At 46.9% G+C, this 6663-nt stretch overlaps 1 long non-coding RNA gene across 1 annotated transcript; it reads right to left on the bottom strand.

The window, feature by feature from the left end:
- Nucleotides 1–682: 682 nt before the first annotated feature.
- Nucleotides 683–6316, bottom strand: LOC114054309. Its single transcript, XR_003570450.1, has 3 exons — nt 6259–6316; nt 2000–2113; nt 683–1612 (listed from the first exon to the last, which is right to left on the bottom strand). It is a non-coding gene; the product is annotated as an uncharacterized LOC114054309 (long non-coding RNA).
- Between the last annotated feature and the right edge of the window lie 347 nt (nt 6317–6663).

Genomic DNA, 6663 nt, shown 5'->3' with positions numbered 1-6663 from the left:
AAACATTTGCTAAGCCTCTAACGTGTACAGAACAGTTCTAGACCCGAGAGATTCTAAATGAGGATTTGGCACTTACATGACTATAGGGAGATACGGCATATAACATAGAGAACTGTAATACATGATGATGACCTCAGTTTGGAGAGGGTTAGCCACCAAGGGGTGTGTGTGTGTGTGTGTGTGTGTGTGTGTGTGTGTGCGCTCTTGTGTTCGAGTGACTATAGCAGCTCATTAAATGTACTAAGGTATGGGAGGGTCATGCATCAGAAGAAGAGGGCAGGAAAAATGGCATGAACAATGTCCATACTGTTGAAGTGCCAGTGGATGGGAGAGGTATGAAGCGCACATGACCTCCCAGTGTAGAGATGTGTTGGCATCTGAGCCTCTGGAGATTTGGAAAAGCTGGACCAACATCTTTGTAACCTTTCCGTATATCTCTTAACTGTCTAAGAAAAGAGCACTTAATAAAAAGTGTTGAGTTCCAACATTCCTGGTATTCTGTGGTCTTGTAAACTATATCATGCTTTCTCAGAATCTTTTCCCAAGATTAGCTGTGCTCAACAACTTGTTTGACATCCTAATTCAGTGTGTTGGATACAACACTGGCCCTGGAGTCAGGAGGATCTGAGTTCAAATCTGACCTCAGACACTTGACACTTACTAGCTGTGTGACCCTGGGCAAGTCACTTCACCCTGATTGCCTCACCAAACAAACAAACAAAACCATCCTAACTCAGAAGCCTGTTCTGTTTGACAGTGGTGTGGAATGGGTGGATAGAATTCCTCAACTTCTCTCTCTGAAGAGCGCCATCTTGGAAATGGAAGACTAATAACAACAGTCCCCATTTCGATGGCACTTAGAGGTTTATGCACAGGCAGCTTGGTACACATGGAAAGGGCTGGATTTAGAGAGAGCTCATCTCAGCCACTTATTAGCTGTGTGACCTTTGGTAAGACAATTAACCTCTCTGAGTCTGTTTCCTCATCTGTTAATTGGGGACAATGGTTGTAGAGCACTAATGAGATAACATGTCAAGTATTTTGCAAGCTTTACACTAAGGCCTAGACATCATCTCAGAGAGGTATGATAACTTGTCTAGGAACACACACTCTATATAGTCTCAATACTGGGGGAGAAAAGTTAAAACTACCAGCATGAAAAAGAAAGAAATACATAGGGTCGGTCATGGCAACAAATGCTTAACACCTACTGTGTGCCAGGCACTGAGTAGGGATAAAAAGATGACAAAGATAGTTCCTACCCTCAAGGAGCTTACACTCTAAGATGAGAATGCAAAGTATTTACAAATACATCTGATAAAGGGAGAATGTGATGCGGGCAAAGATGAGATACAGAGGAAGTGGGCCAGGAGGATCTGAGGAGAGGGCTTTCAGCTGAGGAAAGGGAGGGTTCAGAGGATGCTTTATTAAAGAAAAAGCCATTTCACCAGGCAGAGGTAACAGGATAAGCTGGAGCATGTGCAGAGGCAGTGAGACCATGGCCCAAGGCATGTAAGGATCAGTTGATGGAGTGGGAATACTTAGCTTGACTCCACATAGTCTTGGGGCAAGAGCAGGCTCTGAGGAGCGATGGGATTTGTTCTGTTTCACCCTAGAAGGCAAAAGCAATGGAGGATGTTATAAAGGAGATTAGGCCTGAGACCTCGCCAACCTTCCCTTTCTGGAATGGCCTGCCTCAGGAGCAGGTAGCTTCCCCTTTCCTCAAACAGAGAAGTCTAAGGTCACTTTCAGCTCTTTAATCCTATGGGTCACACAGCTAAGAAGTGCTGAAGGCAGGATTCTGACCTCACGCCTCTCTGTACTCTAATCTTCCTCTGGTGCTAGTCTAGGAGATCAGTTAGGGAAGAAGTGACAAAGCTGGGGAGGATTGTTCTGACCTGGGCCTCAGGCAGATGGATCGACCAAGAGCCAGTGAGAGGACCGAAGTGTCTCCTGCCAATCTGAATTTGATGTAGACCTGCTTCTCTTCCTCACTCACCAAAGCAGGGCCCTCTCTAGGCTCCTGTGCTCTCAATGTCCTGCAGATCTTGGACCCTCAGCATATTCTCTTAGTCCAGCCAGGAGGCCAGGTCCAGTTTAGAGACTGAAAATCCTGGGCAAAGGAAGGAAGTGGAATTTTCATTCACTCACTCAAAAAAGATGAACATTATTGTTTCAGGGCTGCACAAAGAGACATAGGAGATAAAACTCAGTCCCTACCCTCAGTAGTTTACACCGGTAGGAGAGATACAAATGGGGCTTCACTGATGGAAGGAACTGCCAGTAACAAAGCTCCCTTTATCAATGGGAATTTGCAAAGGCTCTTAGTTTGGGGGGATTGCCTGGGGTGCTGAGAAAGGCAGCGATTTTAAGTCAATTAGTTAAATTGATTACCCCACTGTCATGTAACCGGTATGTGTAGAGTGGACAAGAGCCCAGGTTTTCCTAACTACAAGGTCAGCTTCCTACAACACCCTGCCTCTAAGAGTGAACAGAAAACTTACCAACCACTTGTGAGCAAAGATGAGCAAGACACGTGCCCTGCCCTCAGAAGTCTTATGCTACGTGACAAGGGGAGAGCCAAGGACGAATACAGCTGCAAGTCACCAAACCCTGGAGTCTCAGTTTCCTCATTTATAAAATGGGGATAATAATATTCTCCCTATTATGCTCAGAGAATTGTGTTTAATTCAACAAACATGGATTAAGCAAAGCCTGAGCCTTTGGGGAAAAATAACGAGTTTGAAGAAAATCTAGTATCTGCCCTCATGGAGCTTGACGTTTTGGGGGGGGGCGGGGTAAGACACACAAACAGGTGACTCACGTTGTTCACCTGAGGTCCAGAAGTGACTTGCTAACTTGAGCTGGACCCTCTACAAAATGTCATCCAGCTCCTTGGGGTTGAGGATGCTGGATTTGAGTTTACAAAAATAAACAAAGCAATTCTTTGATGCAAAGTGTCACATTTGTCTGGACTGAATGAGGTTTTAAAGGTCATTGTGGGGGAGGGGAGGCACACATCTAGGTGGCACAGTGGATAGAGCACCAGCCCTGGAGTCTCAAATCTGGCCTCAGACATGTGACACTTAGTAGCTGTGTGACTCTGGGCAAGTCACTTAACCCCGATTGCCTTGCCAAAAAACCCCAAAAAGATGATTACAAGGGAAAAGAAATGGCAATTAGCAAATGACACTATTTCAAACTCTTCCAGTTCTCCAGAAGGATCCTGTCAGATCTGTCAGGGTCCCCAGTCATCAGAAATAAATCATAATGTCCACCCTGTCTCCAAGGCCCTGCAGGCCTGGGCATGTCCTCTGCCCTCTCACCGCCCTCCCTCTCCTCTCTTCATCTGCCGAATGAAGGGGAAGGCTCCAAAGACCTTCGAGATTCTAACATTCCACAAACCACCTTCTAGAGCTGGAAGGACACTCAAAGTCCATCCAGTCCAACTCTATTCATTTCACAGTTAAGGAAATGGAGGCCCAAGGGGGATAAGTGACTGGCCAAGGTCACACAGGTAGCAAGTCCTCTGATTCCGGAGCCCAGGGATCTTTCTTTAAGAGAGTTGGATTTGAATTTAGAGGACTTGGGTTCAAATCTCACCTGCCTCTGACACTTACTACCTCTGTGATCATGAGCAAGTCACTTGGTTCCATGGGCTTCAATGACCTCATCTGTGAAATGGGAGAGTTGAACTAGATGTCCTTTTTTTATTATTATTATTATTTATTTTTAGTTTTCAACATTCACTTCCCCAAGATTTTGGGTACCAATTTTTCTCCCCATCTTGCCCCTCCCCCCACCCCAAGATAGCATGCATTCTGAATACACCTTCCCCTAATCTGCCTTCCCTTCTATCACCCCTCCCCCCTTCTCTTATTCCCCTTCCCCTTCTATTTTCCTGTAGGGCAGGACAGATTTCCATGCCCCATTGCCTGTATATCTTATTTCCCATGAACTAGATGTTCTTGAAAGGCTCTTCTGGTGCCAAATACATGAGCCTGTGAATTACACTATGACACACTGGGAGGTCTATACAAAAAAGTCGAGATTTCGCAGGAAGCATATACTCATTAGGACTGGACAGGAGGAGAAATCAAGGAACACTTCATGGAGAAGGCTTTTATGGTGGATATGATGGGGTGCTCGGGCCCCAGCCTTAAGATCACATCTCTGGAAGCCTCCTAATTTCTCAGTAAGTCCCTGTCCTGTGAGAAAATGTCTCTTGTTGCAGAACACATTCTCTAATCAAAACAGAGAGGGGTCCCTGGCTGACCCAAGGACTCTCCTCCAGCCAGATCCCCAAGGTCCATGCCTCTGACAACTCCCTCAATGTCTGTATACTCCCTACACTTTCCCATCCATAGCTCCCAAAGACACCTGGACCTTTAGGTTACCTCATCAGTGTCCCTGCCATTCCTTCCCCATGCCCTTTTCCATATAAGCCCCAGTACCATCCTTACTCTCTGGAAGGTTCTATAAGGACCCTTGCCTGCTTTTGCTAAAGCGTTTCAATACATTTTTTGCCACCTGACTAAGAGAAGGCTTGAGTGTGTGAATTCATTCCAGGCAACTCTGTCTTGGCATTGTTAGGGTCCCAGCACCCCCAAACCTTGTCGGATAGGCAAGTGCAACTTGGTGGTTCCTTGGAGTCAGGGAGACTTGAGTTCAAATTCAGCTTCAGACACTCCCTAGGTATATGACCTTGGGTAAGTCACTTCGCCTGTCTGCCTAAGTGTCTTCATCTGTAAAATGAGGATCATAATAACATCTACCTCCCAGGGTTGTTGTGGGTCACAAATGAGATAATAATTGTAATGCACTTAGCACTGTGCCTGGCACATACAAATGTCAGCTTTTTTTTTTTAATATCTGAACCAAGTACTGCCAGTTTATTAATCTACGTTATTAATCTTTAGGCAATTAAGTGGTGTGGTTGATAAGAGTGCTGGATTTGGAGTCAGAAAGACCTAAGCTCAAGTTCTATCTCAGACAGTAACTGTGTGACCCTGGGATAGTCACTTTCCCTCTCTCAGGCTGTAATAGGAGGTAACAATATCATCCACCTCCCAGACTTGTTAGGATTATGTAACATGTAAAGTGCTTTGCAAATCTTGAAGAGCCATACAAACATCCGCTAGTATTCACTTTACAGGTGAGGAAACTGAGGCCCCAGGAGCATAAGTGATTTGCCCAAGGTCACACAATGGGAAGGTTTTTTTTTTTTTTGTTTTGTTTTTTAGGCAATTGGGGTTAAGCGACTTGCCCAGGGTTGCACAGCTGGTAAGCATCAAGTATTTGGTCTGAGGCCGGATTTGAACTCAGCTCCTCCTGACTTCAGGGCCAGTGCTCTATCCACTCCGCCACCTAGCTGCCCCACACACAATGGGATTTGACTCGAGATTTTATTCAGTGCACAGTACAAGCAGCCATTATTACCACATATGGGTCCAAGAAACTTTTTGATATCTAAAAAGGTTAATCAAGAAGGACAGGAATCGAAAGAACGCTGATTTGGAGTCAGAAGCTCTGCGTTAGGATGCTGACTTTGACCTTCATTTATGTGACTTTGAGCAAAGCACTTAAACTCTGTATTTGGGGGGCAGCTAGGTGACGCAATGGATACAGCACCGGCCCAGGATTCAGGAGGACCTGAGTTCAAATGTGGCCTTAAACACGTAGCACTTACTAGTTGTGTGACCTTGGGCAAGTCACTTAACCCCATTGCCTCGCAAAAACAAACCAACAAACAAACAAACAAACAAAAAAACCCACCTCTGTATTTGGGCTCATTTCCCCCTCTGTAAAAAATTAAGGGTCTGGATAAAGTAATCCCAACGTGCCCTTTAATTCTCTGCTCGTCTATAACCTCTAATGATAATTCTCTAATTCTCCCTACGAGGCCTGGGCTTTTTATCTATGAAATGAGGGGTGGACTCCATGTCCTTTCCAGCTTTAATGCTCTGTGACTCAGCGTGTCTCAGATTCTACATCCCAACTTGACCTGAGGCACAGAGACCTCGTCCGATCAAAGAGCCAAGTAATCTGGCCTAGAACCCCAGACCACCTAGTGTTACACTGTCATTTTACAGAGGGAGAAACTAAGCTTGTAAGGGAGGCAGGAGTTCGAAGAGAACCCTAAGTCAGCCCACTGGGCGGCTGGGAGCAGGGAGGGCGGCTCCGAGATGCCAGCCCGCTCGGATTCCAGACCCGGCCTGGCAAAGGGTTAGTGCCCTTCGCTGGTTCACACACAAATACCGAAAAATCAGCGGCAGCGCCTGAAGACGACGAAACAGCTGCGCCACGAACTTCCGGCGGAAGAGGAAGGAGCCCTTCCGGCGAGGCCGCTCTAGGCTAGCCAAGAGGAGCGCGCGTCTCGTTGGTGCGCGCTCGCGCGACTGCGCATGAGCGGGGCCGTTGTGGCTGCGCAGAAGCAGCTTCCTTCTGGGTCTATGGTTCCTACGCGTGGCCGCACTAGCCTCTCCCTTCCGGATGGCGGATGGGGCAGGGTGAGGAGGCGGGACTTCCGGCGACTCGGAGGACTCCGGGGCGGAATTGGCTCCGCTCGAGCTGCCCCAAAGCCTGTGCCCTCATAGATCCCTGAGGGCACTCGCTTTCTCGCCCCGCCCCCCCTCACCAGTTTTACCTTATTTACAAGGGGGC

The sequence above is a fragment of the Vombatus ursinus genome, unplaced genomic scaffold (genome assembly GCF_900497805.2).
Source record: "Vombatus ursinus unplaced genomic scaffold, bare-nosed wombat genome assembly UNPS02004268.1, whole genome shotgun sequence".
NCBI classification, from domain to species: Eukaryota; Metazoa; Chordata; class Mammalia; order Diprotodontia; family Vombatidae; genus Vombatus; species Vombatus ursinus.
Note: the sequence above shows the minus strand (reverse complement) of the source record. Positions and strands in the feature narration are given on the sequence as shown.